Source organism: Scyliorhinus canicula, chromosome 4, assembly GCF_902713615.1.
Source record: "Scyliorhinus canicula chromosome 4, sScyCan1.1, whole genome shotgun sequence".
NCBI classification, from domain to species: Eukaryota; Metazoa; Chordata; class Chondrichthyes; order Carcharhiniformes; family Scyliorhinidae; genus Scyliorhinus; species Scyliorhinus canicula.
This window is the reverse complement of record NC_052149.1, coordinates 191,232,038-191,257,209: the sequence shown is the minus strand read 5'-3', so window position 1 is coordinate 191,257,209 and position 25,172 is coordinate 191,232,038. Positions and strand designations below refer to the sequence as shown.

The 25,172-nt window shown below is 46.3% G+C and overlaps 1 protein-coding gene across 1 annotated transcript in view; it reads right to left on the bottom strand.

Moving 5' to 3' along the window:
• The window catches only part of LOC119965257 (collagen alpha-1(XXIII) chain-like), a 241,183-nt gene that overhangs the window by 196,331 nt on the left and 19,680 nt on the right, over positions 1–25,172 (bottom strand). The gene's annotated exons all lie outside the window — the stretch shown is intronic.

The following is a 25,172-nucleotide window of genomic DNA, read 5'->3' as shown; positions in this document are numbered from 1 at the left end:
TGCACAGCAATGGAAAGTTTACCATGATGTTCTCAAATAAATGTCAGTAAACCCTAAAACAATGCACAAATGAAAAGCTGACTATAATAACGGAGATCAAAAATGTGTCATGGCACGGCTGATGGTAAATGTTAAGCTGCCCATATCCCAAAGGGAAACTTGAAACGGAGGCCAAAACGGTGTTTGCGGTTTTGATGTTATAAGGAGCGGTTCTGAAATCAGGAAATTATGTCCCTGACTACGAGTGATGATTTTATATTAAACTTTTTTTTTAAATGAAAAGAATTATACTTAAATATAAGAATGACTTCACATAGTAAACAATACTTTAAATGGTTCCAAAATATCTTACCCTAAACTACCCTCAGAGGTAACCTCCGCCTTTTCTGTTTAGCAACAATCCTTAAAGATTTTAAATCTATAGGATTTTACCACGTCGTGCCCATTTTCTCTTTGGGTGTCCTCAAAAGGCTGATAGCAACTGGTTCTCCAAGTCTGGCCTTGTTCACACTGTCTTCTGGGACATCTGAGGAGCTACCCCACTGCCTTCTGGGAAATCTAAGCGGCTAACCCATCACAAATGTTCCAGTATTTCCTTAAATGCATTTCGACTGGGGCTGGCTTAGCACAGGGCTAGATCACTGGCTTTGAAAGCAGACCAAGGCCAGCAGCACAGTTCAATTCCTGTACCAGCCTCCCCGAACAGGCGCTGGAATGTGGTGACCAGGGGCTTTTCACAGTAACTTCATTTGAAGCCTACTTGTGACAATAAGCGATTTTCATTTCATTTCTTCGCTTTGATCTCACTATTTTTCAACGAGTCTCTTCAGAAATATTATCTTCCCAGAAACTTCTATGCCTACTTTAGCTCTTATGTCTTAAAAGTAATGAACCTATCTTTTTTAAAATAAATTTGGAGTAACTCTTTATTTTTCCAATTAGGTGGCAATTTAGCGCGACCAATCTACCTACCATGCAAATCTTTTGGGTTGTGGGGGTGAGATCTGTAGTGATCTCTGTATGTGCATGTACATAAGGGGTTAATGTGTAATCAGTAGCATCAGATGATCACTAGAGGGCAGTACCAACAGGGGTATAAAAGCAATCACATTGTGCCTCTCTCTCTCTCTTTTGGGTGTACTGTGACAAGAGCAGGATTAGCTCAGAGTGTTAGTGTAGTTAAACATAGTTACTGTATTTAGATCTTGTTAACCTATTGCTAGTATTAATATTAAACTATTGTTTTAGTTACTCAATAAATCTTTGGTTACCAGTGGACGACTTCGAGTCTTTTTCATCAAGATTCAGAAAACTCCATCAGCAGCAGCATTGAGCAACATATGTTAATTTCAGTATATCATGACATACTACAGAAGAATAATAAAATAAGACCCATGCAGACACGGGGAGAATGTGCAAACTCCACACAGACAGTGACCCGGGGCCAGGATCGAACCCAGGTCCTTTGCGCTGTGAGGCAGCAGTGCTAACCACTGCGCCACCGTGCTGCCCCTTCCTATCTTTACCTTACTTACTTACACCATTTCCAACTTGCACATATCCTTTAGAACTTTTTCTTTTTTTCTTTTTTTTATAAATTTAGAGTACCCAATTCATTTCTTCCAATTAAGGGGCAATTTTGCGTGTTCAATCCACCTAGCCTGCACATCTTTGGGTTGTGGGGACGAACCCACACAAACACGGGGAGAATGTGCAAACTCCACACGGACAGTGACCCAGAGCTGGGATCGAACCTGGGACCTCGGCGCCGTGAGACTGCAGTGTTACCACTGCGCCACCGCGCTGCCCTCCTTTAGAATTTTAACAACCCAATTCAAAATTACTCCTGTGTTGCCTTACATAAAATTCGGATTGAAGTTCCTTTTGATTCATTAGCGTTTCAAAACCACTTCTCACTGTTGCCTTAGACTCTTGCAGTCACGCTGTCTCTTTCTCCAATTGCCATACTTACAACCCCCAACAGCCTGTCTTCCACATATAAGAAATGTGACTACAAAAAAAATCACAATTCCTTGTTTTCTTGACAAATGACAGGGCAACTAGAAGAACAGGAATTAAAATAATCTCTGCTGTTGATTTGTTATTGAATTCACAGATTATTGGGCACACCAAAACATCGATACTACACTTCAAATCAGTGGACCAGCAAAGAACAGCCATACAAACTCCCATAGCAAAGCCTACAGAAACCAATACAAATCACATGCATCACTATAGGATATGTTTGAACATTTTCCACATAGGTACCAATTAATTAACACAATACATAGAACTGGAAGAGCACCAACAAATAGATTTATCGCTCACGCATGTCACAAAATCAATACATGAATGCAAGAGTGAACATCAGCCAATTAATAAAGTCACAGATTAGTGGGTGTATTAACACATGAAGAAGGTAATGGCACAGTAACTGATCACTACATTGTGGGGTATATAATATCCCCAACCTAACTTGGTCCTTGCAGGATGTAAACTGATTTTTGGTACTTTCACCAGCAGTTTTTGTTTCAAAAGTGCTGCAAGTGATTAACGAGTATTTTCTGAATGCAAGAGTCAAAACTGCTAAACGGTCCTCTAGTTAAAAACAGATGTTTACTTTGATTAGAAACGCAAGCAGTTAATACACAGTATTTGTTTAGTATTGCTTCTAAAGCAAGATTCTGGACTTCAGATGCAATGTTGGCATAGCCGCCATGAAGAAAGCCTACTGACAGATAAAAGATTGGTTAAAGATAAATAGGTGATGGAAAGAGGGAGAAGGATGGGAGAGTATTATGAGAGTCATGGGTCATAGTGAGTTAGAGGTTAAAGTGTGATCAAAGGTCGTAAGTTGTTATATGGGAGCCCAAGGCCTGAGAACAAGCAGTCAAAGAGGGCTGGGCGGCTGAACCTTCTTCAGGTGGTCAACACAAAGGAATGCCTGAATTCAGGTTGGCCTCAGAGTGAACTCTGGATGTAGCCAATGGCTGGCAATAGTGTAAGAAGGCTTGAAAATATGCAAAATGGCCAAGGGTCTTAAGTATCAATTGAAAAATTCAAAAGCTATTTTTTAATATCAAATAAGCTCAAGCTACATGGTCCAGGCAATTATGCGTTCTGTAATTGGAAAAAGTCTTCAATCTGGGTGAAGACTTGTCTTCCTGACAAGAAGGCTTGTCTTCCTGCTTGCCCTCTAAGGAAGGCTATTGTTTAGAGTGTATCTGTGTCCTACTTGACCACAACTTGACTAACATTGCATATACCACCACTGTTAGCCTTGAATAAACATGAGATATAAAATTCAGGGTCACAGTCACCTTGAGAATCACATGCGAGGGCCTAACTCTGTAACCACCCTCCTTGATGAAGCAGAGCCACCAGAAACAAAGTGGTTCACTGAACAGGACTGAGATATAATGTTCCTGTCCTCTAAACCAGAGTGGAATAAAGCCTCTCACGATCTCTGCTCCTTCGCCCTCTGCTGAGGTCTCTTTTCTCTTTGTTTGCTAATGTTTCTCCTCTAGCTCCTCCAGCCGCAGTGACAGGCTATGCAGCACACGTTGCCAAAGAAGTTTGTCCAGAGGGCCAGCTCAAAAAAAAAACATTTGTCACAAATGTTAAAGGCATCTAGAGCAACCAACATAGCTAACACGAGACATAACAAGTCCACCAGCAGTCTAAGATCTACCTAGTATTTATCTAACTGTATTTAAGGATGCTTTCTGACACAGCATGAATCCTAACTATCCAATTTAGGATTTTGGGTGGGTTTTCGCATGCACGAATCCAGTGCTAAGGATATTTAAACTGGCCACAGAGTCCTGAAGCAGGTACCAGGACCTTCACTTATATATACAGAGAATGGACTTCCGGTGGCGGCTATGAAGGAATAGGTCGTACATTTGGTGGCTCCCTCTCGGGTCGCAGCTTTGGGCCTTTTCCCCCGATTGTTTGTCGGATCTGAAGTAGAAAATTGATGTTGGATGAAATTGTGAAGAGGAATCCTACATCAGTGCAAGGAGAAACGGACCAGGAGTGCTCGCAAAGGAAGAAATAGGCGAACGGAGAAGGCTTGGGCTGAGGCTGCAACGGGAGTCGTGGGTCTCCTGGAAGGATTCGAAGGTACGGATGCAGGGGCATACATAGCGGCTATGTTTGAGAAGCTACTGGGAGAGGGACATTCTCCCGACCCTTGGAGGTGGACAAGGCGCTAGCGAGGAAGCCATGTGTTGGTGACCCCCCGAGACCAATGGTGGTGAGATTTCACAGGTACCTGAACAAGGAGTGCATTCTACGGTGGGCCAGGCAGACACGGAGCTGCAAATGGGAGAACAGCGTCCTGCATATATATCAGGATCTGAGCGTGGACATGGCCAGGAGAAGAGAAGGGTTCAACCAGATAAAATCGACTCTTTTAAAGAAGAAGGTAAAGTTTGGACTACTGTACCCGACCCGTCTTAAGGTTATGCACGAAGAGCAACATTTCTACTTTGAGTTGCCCGAGGAAGCGATGGACTTCGCGAGAAGGAAAGGGCTAGTAGCAGACTGAGGTGTTTGGACTGGACTTTGCTGCAGAGCTCATGTGTTTTTTTTACTCTTCTCTTCAGTTATTTAAAAAAAAAAGAAAAGCTTTTGTCTTTAGATGTTACTTGTAATGCCTTTTGTAATGAGTTGGGGTCTGCGGACGAGCTGCTTGAGCTCAAATTTGCATTTGCACTGATGGGGGATGGAGGTGTGAATGTTAGATTTTAGATGTTCAATGTTTGATCTTCATTTTGATTTTCTTAGTGTGTTTCTTTTGGGCAATTGGGTTGGGATTGTTTACGTTTGCATATGTGTGTCCGAACGGGGGGCGGTGGCCGGGAGACAATAGGTGGGAAAATGTCTGGCGCCATGGGAGGGGGCCACCAAGCTAGCTGGGCGGGCTCGCTCACTGAAGTGCAGTGGGAGGTGAGCAGATGGTATGCTTGTTGGTGGGGGCTATGTGTATAGTGCTGTTACTGGGGGGGGGGGGGAAATGTTCTGCTGACAAGGGAGGGACTTTTGCTGTGGGACAGTAGGTAGGTTGGGGACGGAGGCTGCCTGGGGGCGGGCCTGTGAATGCGTGGGGCGCGGGCTGGAGACTGGCCCAAGAAAGGTAATAGCTGATTGGCGGAGGGGGGGGGGGTGGCAAAAGCCCCCCAACCAGGCTGATCACATGGAATGTAAGAGGGCTAAATGGGCCGGTTAAGAGGGTACGCGTGTTCGCGCATTTGAGGGGACTGAGGGCGGACGTAGCAATATTGCAGGAGACGCACCTTAGAGTAACTGACCAGGTCAGAGGAAGGAAGAGATGAGTCAGACAGGTGTTCCACTCGGGGCTGGACTCTAAGACTAGAGGGGTCGCGATCCTGATTAATAAGCAAGTATCTTTCGAAGTGGGAAGAATAGTTGCGGACGTGGGGGGTCGGTACATAATGGTGAGTGGAAAGCTGGAGGGGCTGCCGGTGGTAATCGTGAATGTGTACGCGCTGAATTGGATAATGTGGAGTTCATAAGGAGGATGTTGGGGAAGATCCCGGACCTGGATTTGCATAAGCTGGTTATGTGGGGGACTTCAACACAGTCATGAACCCAGGGCTAGACCGATCTAGCTCATGGACAGGCAGGGTGCCAGCAATGGCAAAGGAGCTAAAGGGGTTTATGGAGCAGATGGGGGGGTGGACCCATGGAGATTTGGGCGGCAGAGAGTGAAGGAGTTTTCCTTCTACTCGCACGTGCATAAAGTGTACTCCCGGACTGACTTTTTAAATCCTGAACAGGGGTAGTGGACACTGAGTTCTCAGCGATCACGATCTCGGATCATGCCCCGCACTGGGTTGACCTACAGGTGAGCAAGGAGTGTAGCCAGCGCCCACGCTGGAGGCTGGACATGGGATGTTTAGCTGATGAGGAAGTGTGTGGGCGACTGACGAAACGTATCCAGAACTATCTGGAAGTCAACGACACGGGGGAGGTTTTGGCTGCGGTGGTCTGGGAGGCGCTGAAGGCAGTGGTAGAGGGGAGCTGATCTCAATTCGGGCCCACAGGGAGAAGGCAGACAGAGCAGAGATGGACCGACTGATAAAGGAAATACTACAGGTCGACAGGAGGTATGCGGAGACCCCAGAGGCAGGGTTTCTAAGGGAATGATGGAGGCTACAGGTGGAGTTTGGCTCGTTAACTACAGGGAAGGCGTTAGAGCAGCTGAGGAAGGCGAGGGGGGTGATCTATGAATATGGGGAGAAGGCCAGTAGAATGCTTGCGTAGCAGCTTAGAAAGCGGGAGGCGGCCAGGGAGATTGGGAAAGTAAGGGACAGAGATGGGAACCTGGTCGGAGATTCAGCTGGGGTCAATAAGGCGTTCGAGGAATTCTACAGCAGGCTGTATGAGTCGGAACCCCCACTGGGCCGGAGGGGATGAGGCAATTCTTAGGGGGGCTGAATTTCCCGAAGGCTGATGAAGACTTGGTAGAAGGGCTGGGAGCCCCGATCGGGTTGGAAGAGATGGCAGATGGGATGAAGGCCATGGGAGGCAGATGGGATGAAGGAAGAAAGGGGGTGGGGGGGTGGGGGGGACTGCCCCCAACGATGTCACAGGCCACTATCTCATTCATCCTGAAGCGGGATAAGGACCTGGAGTTATGCGGGTCCCACAGACCAATCTCCCTATTAAATGTAGATGCCAAATTGTTGGCTAAGATTTTGTCCTCAAGGATTGAGGACTGTGCCCGGATGTGATTGGGGAGGACCAGACGGGATTTGTTAAGGGGAGACAGTTGGCATCCAACGTAAGGAGGCAGTTGAATGTTATCATAATGCCCACCAGAGGGTAGGGACGTAGAGGTAGTGGTCGCAATGGATGCAGAGAAGGCATTTGACTGGGTGGATTGGGATTATCTGTGGGAGGTACTGGGGAGGTTTGGATTTGGGTGGGGCTTCATTGACTGGGTCAGGCTGCTGTATCAGGCGCCCGTGGCAAGTGTTAGGATGAACAGGCTGACATCGGGCTGTCTTAGGCTGCACTGGGGGACGAGGCAGGGATGCCCCCTCTCCCCGCTGTTGTTCGCACTGGCCATAGAACCGCTGGAAATTGCGTTGAAAGCCTCAAAGGGTTGGAAGGGACTGGGGGGGGTGGAACACAGAGTCTCGCTATACGTGGACGATCTGATCCTATATGTGCCGGACCTATTGGAAGGGATGGAAGAAATTATGGGGATTCTGGGGGATTTTAGTCAGTTTTTCAGTTTGTAAATTGAACATAGGGAAATGTGAGATGTTCGCGATCCAGGCAAGAGGGTAGGAGAGGCGATTGGGGGAGCTGCCGTTTACAGTGCTCGGGGGAAGCTTTCGGTGCCTAGGCATCCACGTGGCGCGGGAATGGGAACAGCTGCACAAGCTGGGGCTGGTTTAGCACAGTGGGCTAAATAGCTGACTTGCAATGCAGAACAAGGCCAGCAGCGCGGGTTCAATTGCTGTACTGGCCTCCCCGAACAGGCGTCGGAATGTGGCGACTAGGGGCTTTTCACAGTAACTTCATTGAAGCCTACTTGTAACAAGAAGCGATTATTATTATTATTAGCTTAATCTGGCCCAACTAGTAGACCAAATGAAGGAGGTTTTTCAGAGGTGGGACGTGCTCCCGCTGTCACTGGCTGGGAGGGTAATGACAGTGAAAATGACGGTTCTCCCGAGATTCCTGTTTGTGTATCAGTGTCTCCCCATCTTTATTCCTCGGTCCTTTTTTAAACAGGTCTACAAGGTGATCTCGGGCTTTGTATGAGGGGGTAAGACCCCGCGAGTTAAAAAGGGGATGTTGGAGCGCAGTCGGTGGGGGGGGGAGAGGGCGGGCGGGCACTTCCGAACTTTAGTAATTATTACTGGGCGACGAATATAGACATGATTAGGAAGTGGATGGGGGGGGGGGGGGGGGGGGGGTGGGGGGGGGGGGGGGGCGTCGGTGTGGGAGTGATTAGAGGCGGCATCTTGTAAGGGCACTAGTTTGGGGCCTCTGCCGTTCCCGCCGCCATGGTACTCCACCAGCCCCGAGGTGGTCGCAGCCCTGAGAGTCTGGAGGCAATGGAGGAGACATGTGGGAGCAGAGGGTCTGGTCCCCAATTTGCAATAATTACTGGTTTGCCCCGGGGAGGTTAGATGGAGGGTTCCAGAGGTGGCAGAGAGCAGGGATCGAGAGGATGGGTGTTATGTTTATAGAAAGGAGCTTTCCCAGCTTGAGGAACTGGAGATGAAATTTGAACTGGCGGGAGGGAATGAATTTAGGTACCTGCAGGCGCGAAACTTCCTACGCAGGCAGGTCTCAACCATCCCACTCCTACCACCAAGGAGGATACAGGACAGGGTAGTTTCCAGAGTGTGCGTGGGAGAAGGGAGGGTTTTGGACATTTATAAGGAGTTTATGGGGTCAGAGGAAACACAGACCGAGGAGCTGAAACACAAATGGGACGAGGAGTTAGGTGGAGAGATAGAGGATGGTCTCCGGGTGGATGCATTGAGCAGAAGTCAACCCGTCCACAACATGTGCCAGGCTCAGCCTGATACAGTTTAACACTGTTCACTGGGCTCACATGACAGTGGCTGTAGAGTTAGGAGACCCCAGTGCACCTCTTTCCAAGAAGGCCAGCCACATCTTCTACCAATCAGGCAATTAACAGTCTAACAGTGAGTGGGTTGACCCACAGGGTCTGAGAGAGGGGAGGTAGTGGCTGCTGCAGGTACAGTTCCCACCCTTAGCCTCAGATCAAGGAGGGATCCAGGCACAGATGAGTGATAGCGGGAGTGGGGAGGGGGAAGGGGTCATCTGATGGGGCTCAAAGGGAGGGGATGAGGAGTCTCGACAGCTAGGGTACACACCATTACCTTTTGATACTGTCTCCTTCAATCAGGCACCGAGTGCCTTTGAATGAGGAACCCTCCTGGGAGTTTGCGAGAGCTAGGGTTTGCTTGTCCTGCTCCCAACATGGTGAGGCTCCCATCCACCGCTGGGTGAATCCCAGAAGCAGTGGGCTTTAATTAGTGGCCATCCATGGGCCTTACCACCCCAGGCTTAATCGGGTTGGAGGTGGGAAGGTCCAGGTTCCTCACTCACCACCCTAATGTCTGATTAAATGTCTCTCCACCACTAAACGCGCAAAGAGAGGGGCAGAGGATTCCGCCCCCAGCTCCATAGCCAAACATAAATAAAAATAAAGTTCCTTGCAGCCCACTTCGGTAGATGTACCAAAGTATTGCAATGATCAATAGAACACAATGACAGTCTGCAGAGTCGTCAAGTGACCTCCTGACACCCCAAAGCCTGTCCATCAGTTACAAGGCACAAGTCAGGAGTCTGATGGAATGCCCTCCACTTGTCTGGATGACAACAACACTCAGGAAGCTCGACACCATCTAGGACAAAGCAGCCCACTTGATTGGCACCCCTTCCACAAACATTCACTCCCTCCACCACCAACATACATCTACAAGGTGCACTCCAGGAACTTACCAAGACTCCTTAGACAGCACCTTCCAACCCCACGATCGCTACCACCTAGAAGGACAAGGGCAGCAGGCACATGGAAACACCACCAACTAGAAGTTTCCCTCCAAGCCACATACCATCCTGACTTGGAAACATATTGCCTACAGTGCTGTTAGGGAGGGAATTCCAGGAGGTGACCCAATGACAATGAGTTAGGCAGTATGCTAAAAATCAGGACCTCCACGGTTGTAATCTCAGGATTACTCCCTGTACCACGTGCCAGTGAGGGTAGAAATAAGATAGTGCAGTTAAACACGTGGCTAAACTAGTGGGGGGAGGGAGGGTTTCAGATTTCTGGACCATTGGGATCTCTTCCGGGGCAGGTGGGACCTCTACAAGAAGGATGGGTTGTATCTAAACTGGAAGGGCATCGATATCCTGGTTGGGAGGTTTGCTAGAGTCACTCAGGAGGATTTAAACTAGTATGGCAAGGGGATGGGAACCAGAGTGTGTGCTTAGAAGGTGTCATAACTGAAGGGGAAATAGAGAACCAAAATTAAAGAACATCACCCTCAGGCAGAGCAAGAAAGGTGACTAGTGTTAGAAGGGAGGTGGTCAATGCAGGATTGAGGGTGTTGTATCTAAATCCGCACAGTATACGGAACAAGGTAAATGAGTTTGTTGCTCACACTGAAATTGGCCGGTACGATGTTGTGGGCATCACAGAGACGTGGCTGCAAGGGGATCAGGGCTGGGATCTAAATATCCAAGAATATGTGTCCTTTCGAAAGGACAGGCAGATGGGCAAAGGGGGTGGGGTTGCATTGTTAGTAAGGAATGAAGTAAAATCGATAGCTAGGAGCGATATAGGATCGGAAGACATAGAATCTCTGTGGGTAGATTTGAGGAATTGCAAAGGTAAAAAGACCCTGATGGGAGTTATGTACAAGCCCCCTAGCAGTAGTCAGGATGTGGGCTAGAAAATAAACCAGGAGATAGAAAAGGCATGTAAAAAAGACAATATTACAATAATTATGGGGGACTTCAATATGCAGGTGAACTGGGAAAATCAGGTTGGTAGTGGATCCGAAGAAAAGGAATTTGCGGAATGTCTAAGATGTTTTTTTGGAGCAGCTTGTGACAGAGCCAGTAGGGTACAGGCAATTCTGGATTTGGTGATGTGTAATGAGGCAGGAGAATGGAGATGAGAAAAATATCAGCCATGATTGAATGGCGGAGCAGACTCGATGGGCCGAGTGGCCTAATTCTGCTCCTATGTCTTATGGTCTTATGGACCCAGATTGGTCTCTTCGGTCACGAAGAGTCATTGGAAGATGACAAAATCACTTACAGCTTGGGCATATTCGAGCAAAAAAGAGTAGACTAAATTAATGATTTCCCTGGCTGAGACTTACAAATCCACATGTATATGGAAGATTTTTATTCTTTAGGAACTGCAGTCTGGTTGAAATTACTTGGATTCAACTCGCTCCCTGCCAGTGAGTAATTCATATAATCGGTGTTTCAATCCACTGCCAACAAATGCACTTTTAAATCTTGACAGATACTAACAATAATCACTCCATTTCAATAATAATTAATTCCATAAAAGATTTTGCACCATTCCACGTTGGAAAGCATTATACAACTGCAACAATTATCATCACTGTATTATCTGTCTGCCTCACGTTTATATTAAAATTACAGCTCCTATGAGATTTCTTTTAGAGGCATCGACAGATTCATTTTAATTGCTACAGTTTTCCATTCACTCTCCAGACATCAAATTTGCATCATAGAAATTTCCAACACAGAAGGAGGCCATTTGTCGAATCAGGACCGTGCTGGTCAACCAGTAGCCATCCAGTCCAATCCCATGTTCTAGCTCTTATAGGTTACAGCACTTCGAGTGCATATCTAAGTATTTTTTGGGATGATATGAGGGTTTCTGCCTCTTCCTTTCAGTCAGTGAGTTCCAGATCCCCGACACCGTCTAGGTAAAAATGAAATTGTCCCAAATTCCATCTAAACCATCTCTAACCTTTAATCTCTGTTCCTGGTTACGCACAACTCAAAAAAGGGAAATAGGGCCTTTCTACCCACTGCCAAAATATTACCCAATTGTGAAGAAAGTTTAACATTTGAACACAAATTAAATCCATTTTGACAACTGCTGTAAACATTGTGCAATTATTTAAAAAAAAATAAATTTAGATTACCCAATTATTTTTTTCCAATTAAGGGGCAATTTAGCGTGGCCAATCCGCCTACCCTGCACATTTTTGGGTTGTGGGGGCGAAACCCACGCAGACACGGGGAGAATGTGCAAACTCCACACGGACAGTGACCCAGAGCCGGGATCAAACCTGGGACCTCAGCGCCGTGAGGCGGTTGTGCTAACCACTAGGCCACCGTGCTGCCCTAACATTGTGCAATTATAAGACCATAAGACATAGGAGCAGAATATAGGCCACTTGGCCCATCAAGTCTGCTCTGCCATTCAATTAACGGTTGATATTTTCTAATCCCCATTCTCCTACCTTCTCCCCATAACCCTTGATCCCCTTATTAATCAAGAATCTATCTCTGTCTTGAAGACACTCAGTGAATTGGCCTCCACAGCCTTCTGCGGCAAAGAGTTCCACAGATTCACCACCCCCTGGCTGAAGAAATTCCTCCTCATCTCTGTTTTAAAGGATCGTCCCTTTTGTCTGAGAATGTGTCCTCTGGTTCTAGTTTTTCCTACAAGTGGAAACATCCTCTCCACGTCCACTCTATCCAGGTCGCAGTATCTTGCAAGTTTAAATATGATCCCCTCTAATCCTTATAAACTCCAACAAGTACAGACCCAGAGTCCTCAAATGTTCCTCATACGACAAGTTCTTCATTCCAGGGATCATACTTGTGAACCACCTCTGGACCCTTTCCAAGGCCAGCACATCCTTCCTTAGATAGGGGCCCCAAAACTGCTCACAATACTCCAAATGGAGTCTGACCAGAGCCTTATACAGCCTCAGAAGTACATCCCTGGTCTTGTATTTTAGCCCTGTGGTGATATGATGTACATAGCTGTCTGCCATTGGGGCAGAACACCGGCTTACCATTGGCCCTGGTCGGTCATGTGCCTCTCGATCGATTGGTTGAGACCAGTCATGTGACAGCTCTGCGATTGGTCGAGAGGCTGAATTAACCACGCCTCCTTGCCGAGGTATAAATAGTCAAACGCCCGGCGGTCGCCATTTTATTGTAGACAACCGCAGGGCTAAGTTCTAGTTTATTAAAGCCTAACTTTTGTAAAGCAACTTGTCTCTCGTGCAATTGATGGCTCATCAAGCCCTCTTGACATGAATGCAAACATAGCATTTGCCTTCTTAACTGCCTACTGAACCTGCACATTAACCTTAAGAGATTCGTGAACAAGGACTCCCAAGTCTCTTTGTGCTTCTGTTTTCCGAAGCATTTCCCCATTTAAAAAATAGTCTCTGCCTAAATTCCTCCTTCCAAAGTGCATAACCTCACACTTTTCCACATTGTATTTCATTTGTATGGCTATAAGTTTTTGCTCGGCAATTCTGCGTTGTCGTGTGTCCTGGCAGTCAAGGGCATTCAGCCTCTGATCTCCGGGTAAGCGTTCTCCAAGGCGGCCTTCAGGACACGCGACAACGCAGAATTGCCAAGCAAAAACTTATAGCTAAATTCCTCACGCATGAGTGTGGCCTCAACCGGGATCTTGGATTCATGCTGCATTACATTCACCCCCCACCATCTGGCCTGCACTTGCAAAATCCTACCAACTGTCCTGCCTTGAGACAATTCACACCTCTTTAACCTGGGATTACCCCTCTCTCTGTATCTGTAACGATTTGATTACCTGCTAATGCTCGCATTCCAAGCATTGTCCGGCATCTCTGACTTTGTCTATATAAATGTTTCTGGAACATACCTCTCCATTCACCTGAGGAAGGAGCAGTGCTCCGAAAGCTCATGTTTGAAACAAACCTGTTGGACTTTAACCTGGTGTTGTAAGACTTCTTACTGTGCTCACCCCAGTCCAACGCCGGCATCTCCACATCATGCCTCACTTCTTAAACAGTGGTGTTACATTAGCCACCTTCCAGTCCTCTGGGTCCCTTCCTACCTCCAGTGATTCCTGAAAGCTCACCACTGATGCCTCCACAATTTCCTCAGCTATCTCTTTTAGGACCCTGGGGTGTAGTCCACCCGGTCCAGGTGGCTTATCCACCTTCAGATCTTTCAGTTTCCCCAGAACCTTCCCCTTAGTAATGGTCACTGCACTCACCTCTGCCCCCTGGTTCTCCTGGAGCTCTGGCATCCTCTGGTGTCTTCCACCTTGAAGACTGATGCAAAGTAACCATTCAGTTAATCTGCCATTTCTTTGTTTCCTATTATTACTTCTCCAGCTACACTTTCTAGGGGTCCAATGTCTATGTTTACCTCTCTCTTACCTTTTATATATTGAAAAAAATCTCTTCCTATCTTCCTTTATATTACTAGCTAGCTTGCACTCATACTTCATCTTCTCCCCTCTTATTGCTTTTTATGTCCTCTGCTCGCTTTTAAAGGCTTCCCAATTCTCTAGTTATGGTTTACAAGGTATTACATTCATTCTGTGTTGTATTATAATGGAACAGTTGTTGCTTATTTAAGATAGTACACCTCCAGATGAAAGAATGAGTACTAAGGGTTCAGTCAATAATTGTTCTAAGAAGGGGCAGCACGGTGGCCTAGTGGTTAGCACAACCGCCTCACGGCGCTGAGGTCCCAGGTTCGATCCCGGCTCTGGGTCACTGTCCGTGTGGAGTTTGCACATTCTCCCCGTGTCTGCGAGGGTTTCGCCCCCACAACCCAAAAATGTGCAGAGTAGGTGGATTGGCCACGCTAAATTGCCCCTTAATTGGAAAAAATAATTGGCTAATCTAAATTTAAAAAAAAAAAAAAAAAAATAATTGTTCTAAGAATATGGAGCAAATGAAACAAAAATTATTTATCTCACTCAGTCTAGAAAAACAATAACCATTCTTACTGTAGTGTCGCGTATGGTAGTACACGATAGTGACATTTAAGGAGCATCTTGACAAATACATGAATAGGATGGGAATAGAGGGATACGGGCCCAGGAAGTGTAGAAGATTTTAGTTTAGTTGGGCAGCATGGTCGGCACGGGCTTGGAGGGCCGAAGGGCCTGTTCCTGTGCTGTACTTTTCTTTGTTCTTTGTAGCAAATATGTGATATCATAAGATAATGTTTTAACTTATTGTTGAAATAGATGACAAGGGTTTGAATTTTGTAGGGTGCTGTGGACCCTGCCTCCGCGGTTAAAAGGTCAGAGGAGAACCTGCCAATGATCCCAACAGCTGCCTTGCAGCTGGGGACTGCATTAATTACTTTAAGATGAAGGTTTCTGTTGTTTTCTTGGGAGGAAGTCCTCCCTGAGAGAGCTGCTGGTGAATTAGATTGATTGACAGCTCTGTAGCATAAACAGCGCCAGATGGGAGTACTGGTCATTGTTGGAACTGCAGGCAATCCCACAACCCTGAAAAGCCCAGGTAAATCTGGGATCAGGGATCTCGATGAAGGGGAAGGGGGGGGGGGGGGGGAGTTGGGCGGTCAGGTACATTTGGCCAGAAGGAAGAGTTTAAGAGGGTAAAAAGTCTTGTGGTTGGAGGGGTGTTGCGCTCTTCCAATGGGCCCAGGGGCCTCCGTGAGGTTCACCCACCCTGTCATGCTGGAGGGACGGCATCTTTAGCTGCACAAGCTGGTTGTTGGCATGAACTTCCTAATGCTATGGGTAGAATACTGCTGGCAAGGGAGATTAGGCTCTTAACTGGCATTAATTGACCACTTAAGGGCTTCATCGGCCCATGAGCAGGCTGGTCACCTGATGCTTCACCTGGCCGCCCCTGTAATATTTCAGATTGGTCAGGGATGGGTGGATAGGCAGTGGGCAGGCAGTTCACTGAATGTTACATACCCCCCTTGCTTTCAAACTCACCGCTCGGGAGCTAAACATTCACTTCATTTTCTTTTTGATGTTTTTATTGCTATTTTCAAGTTTACATAGCGAGACTTGTGTGTTCGATATTTACAATTTATACAGTTTCTTATGTACATCCATTTTTCTTGAAATGTCTTCTCCCCCCCCCCTTCTCCCCTCCCTACTCCCCCTCCCCCATCGGGCGATCTATACAGTGGAGGAGGCGCATGAGCAGCAGCTCGCCTCATTGGTGGCGGAGATGGGGGTGATGGGGGAGTCCCAAAAGTAGCTGAAAGAGGTGGAGGATATGGAGAACCGCTCTAGGGGACAAAACCTGCGCATCATGGGGATGCCCGAAGGCATTGAAGGATTGGCTCCGGCACGTATGTAGCCAAGATGCTGGAAAAGTTTATAGGGGAGGGGGCCTTCGACTGGCCCCTAGAGATTAACCAAGCACACAGGGCACTGATGAGGAGGCCGCAGGCAGACGAGCCGTCGAGGGCAATAGTGGTGCAGTTGCACTGCTTCCCGGACAAGGAAAAGATTTTGCGATGGGCGAGGCAGTCCAAAGATGTGCGGGTTAGGTGGATTGGCCATGATAAATTGCCCGTAGTGTAAGGTTAATGGGGGGATTGTTGGGTTACGGGTATACGGGTTACGTGGGTTTAAGTAGGGTGATCATTGCTCGGCACAACATCGAGGGCCGAAGGGCCTGTTCTGTGCTGTACTGTTCTATGTTCTATGAGGCAGACGAGGAGGTGCACCTGGGAAGGGGATGAGCTGCGGGTGTACCAGGACCTGGGTGCAGAGCTGGTGATGAGGAGGGCCGGGTTTAATGGGGTCAAGGCTGTCCTCTTTAAGAAGGGGGTGAATTTCGGGATGTTGTACCCGGCCCACCTCTGGGTGACCTTCCAGAACCGGGAACATTATTTTGGAACGCCAGAGGAGGTGAAGGAATTTCTGATGGACAATGTGCTGGCAGGAGAAGGAGGACATTGAACTTTGGAGGAGGTCTGAGGAAGGGCTTGTTTTTTTCTCTTGATGGTTATTGGAGAACGTTTCTCCGTTGAGATGTTTTGTGGGGTCATGTACCATCAATTCACTAAACGACGAGGAGAACGAGTGAACATAGGCTTTATTAACCAAGAACTTGCCTGCCTGTGACTGCTGTAACAATGAGCGCCACCCACAGGCGGCAGGGCTATATACCACCCGGGGGGGGGGGGGGGGGGGGGGCAGCCAGAGGCAGAGCCCACCAGGGTTCCAGTACAATACATGGAAGGAGATCACATTACCATTCCCTGGCCATAGGCCACAGTACTATACAGACAACTTATATTATGGTGAATACGTTCACCACATGGGGCTTGGTGACGGGGTTCTTGGGGAGTGACAGATTGGATTGGATTGGATTTGTTTATTGTCACGTGTACCGAGGTACAGTGAAAAGTATTTTTCTGCAAGCAGCTCAACAGATCATTCAGTACATGGAAGAAAAGGGGATTAAACAAAATTCAAGAAAATACATGAGAATACATAATAGGTGAGTGCACCTTTTTTCCTGTTTCTTTGAACAAGAGATTAACACTTGCACAGAAAATTAACTGATGATAATTACCCAAATTCTACTCAATTAGCATGAAAAGATAAACGCAGGTTTTCTAAAAGGTCAAATGTTAATGAGAGAAACCACATTAACTAAGAAGTATTAATTATTCTTTTCTTTCATTATTTTTGAACTTTGGTCAATTCAGTGCAACAACTCCTCAGTAGAACTCTACAACAGCTTTTAAATTCAGTTTACTTACAATAATATTCTGCACTTCTGCTGTATGTTACTTATAGTATTTCTAATATTTTACATGCATTTTACTTAATCTTGAGAATGACTGATGCACAACGGTTGAACCATCTATCACAAGATCTGGCTTGAGTACATCAAGCACTTATTGTGCCTTTGTCTCTGTCAAAACCGTCCCCTGCTCCAGGGTCATCCGGAAAAGCAAAAAATGACCCCAGCTTTGTTAAATTTTAAAATAAATTATGCACTTTTGTACTGCTTTGTTATTTATGAAGATTAGAATCGTACAGAAAAGGGTACATCAATTTCCTGTTATCTAGTCAATCGGATGTTACTGTACTTATTGATCTGGTTTGATAGAAAATAAAGCTGGAGTATTGTCATGTTCTGGATTCGAACTGAATTGAGTGATTGGTCGTTTACTTGAACATTATGGAGAATGAGATAGTGGTAGTAAAGTTAAACTGTTCAACAGAGCAAGAGATTCAATGATAAGCTGTGCTTTGATATGCCTTCCAAGAGTCCTCTGAGTGATGGTTATTGTGATGCTCTCTTATACATCCACCTCGTCAGGAATGTCCTTCGATGAACCAGTGAAACAACACACATGGGGCAGGATTCTCCCTTCTGGGGACTAAGTCCCCACACCCGCCGGAAAACGGGCGAGAATCACTCTGGACGTTTTCCTAGAAAGTCCAGGGTGATTCTCCGTCTTCAAGGAGGCTAGCAGGGCCCCGGCGTGCATCCAGTAGCTCCGGCTTCCGGTGGAGCCCTGCAGTTACGCCCGCGCACGCGCACAGTGGCCGGCCGTGGGTCCACGCATGCGCACGGCGCCCAACTTTGTGCCGGCCCCCGTGCAACATGGTGGAGCCCGACAGGTGACCGGAGGAACATAGCAGCCCTCTACCCCCTCCCCGAAAGAGAGCACCCGCCAATCGGTAGCCACCAATCACGGGCTTGGCCACAATGGAGGCCCCCACCCCCGTAGTCGGAAACCCCCCCGTCCGCCCCCCCACCAGGATGGCCCCCCGCAGCCAGAATGCTGAGGTCCCGCTGGGTGGGACCACATGTGAACCATGCCTGCAGGACTCGGCGGCACTTGGTTCGTCGAGCGCTTTCAACGGCCCCCCGACCAGCGCCGCGTCGAACACGCACGGGTGACTGGTGGTGATTTTCCGGTTGCCAGAGAATCGCGTGCTGGGGTGGGAGCCTATTTTGGGTAATTCTCTGCGCCGATAGCGATTTCAGCGCGGAGGGTCAGAGAATCCCGTCCATGGTAGTGGACACAAATAGTCAGGGAATTGTCAGTACATTCCCACCATAATTTTGGTTACATTCAATAATGTCAAATAATGGAATTGGATAATGGATTGTTAGGAGTAAATCTAAGGGTCCTATGGGGGTCACGGTAGCACAGTTGTTTCACAGCTCCAGGGTCCCAGGTTCGATTCCCGCCTTGGGTCACTGCCTGTGCGGAGTTTGCACTTTCTCCCCGTGTCTGCGTGGGTTTCCTCCGGGTGCTCCGGTTTCCTCCCACAGTACAAAGATTAGCAGGTTAGGTGGATTGGCCATGCTAAATTGCCCTTAGTGTCCAAAAAAAAAGGTTGGGTTCGGTGGGGTTATTGAAATAGGATTGGGGTGTGGGCTTAGGTAGGGTGCTCTTTCCAGGGGTTGGTGCAGACTCGATGGACCGAATGGCCTCCTTCCGCACTGTAAATTCTATGATTCTATGTAGGACAACAATTTAATTAACATATTCAGAAAAGCAAGGCACACCTCAAGCAAGGCACACCTCCTTGACCTCTTTGTGGAAGCAATTACCCAAGTTCATCTTGATTTCCAAAAGTCATTTTTGATAATGTTCCACAAAAAGTCAAAAGCTTCGAAATTCCTGGATAGATCCTGAGAATGGATAACAAACAGTGTTTTGTAGTCAAAGAGGAGTCCTAAATGGACAGTAAAATGAAGTTTATTTCCTACTCGTAGTGAGGCAAAGAGCAGCTCTAGTCTCAGCCGGGACCATCCGAAGATGCCGGCTCCCTTTTGGGCCGGTTTAATCTCAGGGAGTTTTTTTGTTATAAATGTTTTTTATTGGGTTTGTGAACAAGGTATATTTACCGATATGTACACAGAATAATATATAATATATAGAAGAGAAGGGCACACAGAAACATATCAAAAAATAAAATAAAAAATAAAATGAAGTAACTGGTAAGGTATTATGCAACAGCTTAACAGCAACAACTCTGTACAATTGGCAATATTATTGTAGGCATCTGTTTTGTGTGTTTGTGTGTGTTGGGAGGGGGTTGAAGGCTGGGGAGGTAGATATACATTTGGGTGCCGGAGAAACGATTACAGAGGGCAATACTGGAATAGGTCTGGTGTTGGTGTTGCCAATCTCAGGGAGTTAACGCGCCTGCTGTTGGGCCACCCGGACCCCCAGATAACGAAAGCTAGTCTTGGCAAGGTGAAAACTTAACATCCCCAGTCGGCCTCTCCTCCCCGGGAGGGGGCTTGACCGGGAAACATTCACTCTTGTAATCAGAGAAGGAGCCAAATATACTAAGCAGCTTCATTGTCTCGTCCATGGGGGGAACTGGTCCGTAATATAGAGAAGTAGGTCATCCGCATGAACGGATGCTCCACCACTCCCTGATTTATCCCACTCCATTTAATACAGGACCTCAGCGTTATAGAGAGCAGTTCTAATGCCAAAGCAAACATGAGTGGAGACAGTGGACACCCCTAACTCATGCCCCTATTCAACGGAAAGTAACCAGAGTTCAGAGCATTCGTATGAACACTAGCAGTGAGGGCCCTATACAGCAGCCAAATCCAGGAAATTAACTTGTGGCCAAATACAAACCTCCCAAGAAACTCAAACAGACACTCCCATCCCACTCTATCAAATGCCTTTTCGGTATCCAGGGAAACAATTTTTATTTTACTACACTTTTCAGGACTACTCTGGTTCAGGAGGAGAAAAGGACAACGTTTAGCAGGTGACGTATATTGGCCGACAATTGTCAACCCTTAACGTAGCCAGTCTGATCTTCTGAAATTATCTCTGGAAGGTAGGGTTCCATCCACAGTGCCAGCACCTTGGAAAGTAACTTAACATCAGCGTTCAAGAGTGAGGTATATTGATACAATCCACACTCTGTTGGGTCTCTGTCTTTTCTGAGAATCAAGGAGACAGAAGCCTGTGTGAGGATAGAGGGCAACAAACTTGGGAAAAGGAATCATTAAATATATCCAGAATTAAAGGCAAAATTAACTGCTCGGCGAGCCTCTTATAAAATTCAATGGGAAAGCTGTCTGGGCCAGGGGCCCTGTCAGTCTGCATCAAACCGATGCATTTTATAATTTCCTCTGGGCCCAACGGGGATTCTAACTCATCGCTCCTCGCCACCTCTACCGCTGGGATTGATAAACTGTCCAAAAAGCCAGTAATGACCGATCCCTCCGCCAGAGGCTCCGATCTATGAAGACCCCGATAGAACGATTCAAAAGCCGCATTAACCTGAGGAGAGGCGGAAACCAGGCTACCACTCAAGTTGTGTGTCTGTACGATTTCCCAGGAAACGCCTGCCACCTAAGCCGGTGAGTCAAATGGTGACTGGTCTTCTCCCCATATTTATAAATGTACCCTTCAAGTGCCTCAGCTGGTCCATGATGGAACCATCAATTTACCAGACACGTGTTTCCGATGTGAATCTAGGCTTTAATCGACTTGCTTCAGAGCCAGCCTGTTACCTGTTGATGAACTTGTAGTGACCCAGGCTGACTCTGGACACGGATACTTATACAGCTGAACTAGGGGGAGGAGTCGTGGGCGGAACCAAGGGAGGAGCCTAGTACAAGTTCCTAAGTGCTCCCTATATTACATTCACCACAGTCCACCACTCTGTCCAGTGACAATACCTTGAATTATGTTTGCAGCTTTTTTCCTAGTTGCCAGCAGCTCTGGGGTTGGGGCTTGTGAGCACTGGTGGTCCACCTCAAGAATGGAGTCCACCAGCCTCTGCTGCTACAACTTCGCTCTCCTCATCATGTGCATTTTATAATCTCCCCCCTGAGGACCACCTTAAAGGATTCCCACAGCGTGGAAGGCAAGATTGACTCACTTTCACTTTGTGCCATACAGTCCCAAATGGCAGTGGACATGCATTCACAAAATGTCTTGTCCGCTAATAATGTTATGTCCAACCTCCAATGCGGACGTTGGGAGGGACCTGACTCTCGTGTCGAATCAACAAAGTGTGGGACATAGTCTGAAATCATGATCGCTGAGTACTCAGCCATCACCAGTGAAGGGAGGAAAGACCGAGCTACCACAAAATAATCAATCCGCGAGCATACCTGGTGAACATGTGAGAAAAACTAAAAATCTTTGACTGCTGGCTGCAAAAAACACCAAGGATCTCTGGACCATTCATCTTGGCCTTCAATTACTTATTCTCTTTGACTACCAAAGACATTTCCACTTCCAGTGAGGCAATCTGATTGCTGTCTGTACCTTGAAAGGGCCACTTCCATATCTTTTATCATGGTTCCATGGGCTTTCACGGTTTCATTGGTCTTCCCCAGAACCGCTCAGATGGGGGACAAGGCTTCCTCCATTGATTTACACAGGTCCTCCATCACAATCTGCTAGGGTTTATCAAATTCCTTCACCATGGTAAAATAAAGCACCTGAGCCGTTAGTGGACTGCCAGAGCCCCAGAGGCTGCTTCCACCATTTTATCTGTCGACAAACTCAGAGGCCTCCGACTCTGTCGACGAACTTCTCCTATCCACCACCTCTCCCCTGACTTTTCTGGGTATTTCAATCATGGAGGACTCTTATCCCATTAATCATATGGGATTTCTAAAGACAATACTCCCTGCCACTGAGAGAAAAGGGTAAAATGTGCAGTACTCTAGTTGGAGCCACCTTGTGTGCGTCTTCCCTCTACATTACGCCATCAGACGTCCAAAATAAGGATTTGAAGCATCACTTGTCCTCAGGGACCAACAACCCTCGTGTATTTTACTGCTGGAGATGTTGCGTTTCTCTATTGCCCCCCCCCTCCCCCTTAATGCTGAGGGAGAAATCCAAAGCTGAATACAGTACTTACACATTTTGGCCTAAAACGCTAACATCTCTTCCCATAGTGAGACTGCAAATCTTTCCCATTGCCAGTATTTATACAGCTACTGTCATCATGTGCAGGAAATGCCTTCTAGTGGCGAAGTGTGGTGATGTAAGTTTAAACTCTCTATTAGATGGACTTCACCACTTATAATAATCCAACCAAACAAAATAGCCTGCAACTTTTATTGCTAGAATCAATAAATTTTTGTGGCAGCACGGTAGCACAGTGGTTAGCACAGTTGCTTCACAGCTCCAAGGTCCCAGGTTCGATTCCCAGCTTGGGTCACTGTCTGTGAGGAGTCTGCACATCCTCTCAGTGTCTGCGTGGGTTTCCTCCCACAGTCCAAAGATGTGCAGGTTAGGTGGATTGACTGTGTTAAATTGCCCTTCGTGTCCAAAAAAGGTTAGGTGCAGTTACGGGGATAGGGTGGAGGTGTGGGGATAGGATGGAGGTGTGGGCTTGGGTAGGGTGCTCTTTCCAAGGGCCGGTGCAGACTCGATGGGCCAAATGGCCTCCTTCTGCACTGTAACTTCTATGAAATACACCAAGAAAGTAAAGTGTCCATTTGAGACAATATGGGGATGAAGTGTAATTGTGATGTAAATCGAATGAGCTATGACAAATGGTAGTGTGGAAGGAGTGGCGTCAGCTTATACCTCCCCAATAGTACTAGCAGGAGGCCCAAACCATTCTTACAGTGAGGCCTCACCTGTCTTATAATCAATGAGTTACCATCAATCAAGGAGTGCCAATAGTCAACTTGTCAATTATGAGGCAGGAACAGTCCACATGTCCTGTAGCAGTTACAAATAGTTCAGTGGAACCAGCATTTTGTGCTATTTAGAGGTTGATCTGAAGTCATTAGGATAGAGAGAAATCATTACCAGCTGAGTAGTACTGCTTACTTATAATATCCCATCTGAATACTACCATATTACTAAGATACCGTTTTCATTTTTAGAAAATTAATAGATGTGGGAACCCTTCCCAAGAAAGCACACCCTGTAACATTTTATTCCTCTTTTACTGATGTAACGCAGTATGGACATTGTGGTAAATCTTCTCATTATTTAAAAGAACCAAACAAACTTTATTAGCAAAGGACAAAACCTATCCCATTATTCTCTCCGTTTACAAATAAGCTATTAATACACCCTCAGGCTCTCATTATGTGATTAAATGTCATTGAACAATTGGTTTCAGACTTGGCGTAAAGTGAAATCATTCACATCAACCAAGCTGGAGAGAGCTAAAATCTGAAAATGTGCTGATGGCCAGAAATTAAATCCTGGTTTTGCTCAAACACAAGTCATACCATTCTCATTACAGATTATCACAATAAATCACCATCAATGTCAGAATTAAACAGCATCTGGATTGCAATTGGTTCCACCTTTGGTTTGTACATCAAGTTCACAAAAAGGATAGTGCAAACATTCTCTATGCTTCAGAAATCATTCCTTTACTTTGGACTATTCTTTTCATTCATTTATTCAATCTTTTAAGGTATATATAAGCAATTATAAGAAAAAAAACAATAGGCACACACATTAACAAACAGTTGTGCTAAAATATAGTTGATCCACCAACAATTTTCTATTTGATCACGGCATTTTTTAAAAAAGCATTCCGTAATACTGTCCAATCAAACTCAATTGAAGATCGTCTTGAAATATCAGAGTAATTCATAGCATTACTATCTTAATATCTTAAGCAAGTACATTTCTTAGTTTTAAGAAAACCGACATTTCTGTAAAAGGATAAAAATGTATTTGATCTATTTCCCATTGACGACAACAGAAAATCAGACTGCATAGAAGGTCAGTGTTCAGCGGAATCATGATTTCAAAGCTCCCCGCATTACACCCAACAGTTGTGCGCTAATGTGCTCTGGGCTGTTGAGCTTTGCCGATCTGCAGTTTGAAAATCGTATTCTGATCCTCTCCAACACATTAATAAAAATAAATTTAAAAAATAAGTAATCTTTTTTTGTCACCAGTAGGCTTACATTAACACTGCAATGAAGTTACTGTGAAAAGCCCCTCGTGGCCACATTCTGGCGCCTGTTCGGGTACACGGAGGGAGAGTTCAGAATTCTCAGCTGGTACAGGAATTGAACCCGCGCTGCTTGGCCCTGTTCTGCATCACAAACCAGCTGTCTAGCCCACTGAGCTAAACAAGCCCCTAACAAGCCCCTAAAGAAGCTTAACAGGCTGTTAATTGGAGATGAGCGGGCGGCTGGCTCCCCTGCACCCTGTCCTCACTTTGAAAATGGTGGCAGGCCCCTGACAACACATCCGGGAGAATAAATTTCAAAGCATGCCCGTACCAGATTCTCCCCAACGGGTGACTGAAAATCAATCTCCACATATTTCATTTGTATTTCTACTTTTTTTTTGATCTTACACTCGTCACCCATTCCCTCTTAGAATTAAAATATACGCTATAGAAACAAAAATATACTTTGAACTAAAAGTTGAATTAAAAGATTGCTTCTGGGATAACTTATCCTTTGAAAAACATCATGTATCAATATGAATTAGCTATATGGGTGCTTCTGGATTTGTTCAAATCTGATTGATTATCTCATTTCTGAATATCATGTTCCTAACCACGTAACTACATCCCAAACGGAATTCTCTCACAATTACGATGCCTACCTCACCGAACAACTTAAACAAGTGCTCCGAAAGCAGCAATGCAACAGAACTGATTGTATAAAACAAATATGGGATAG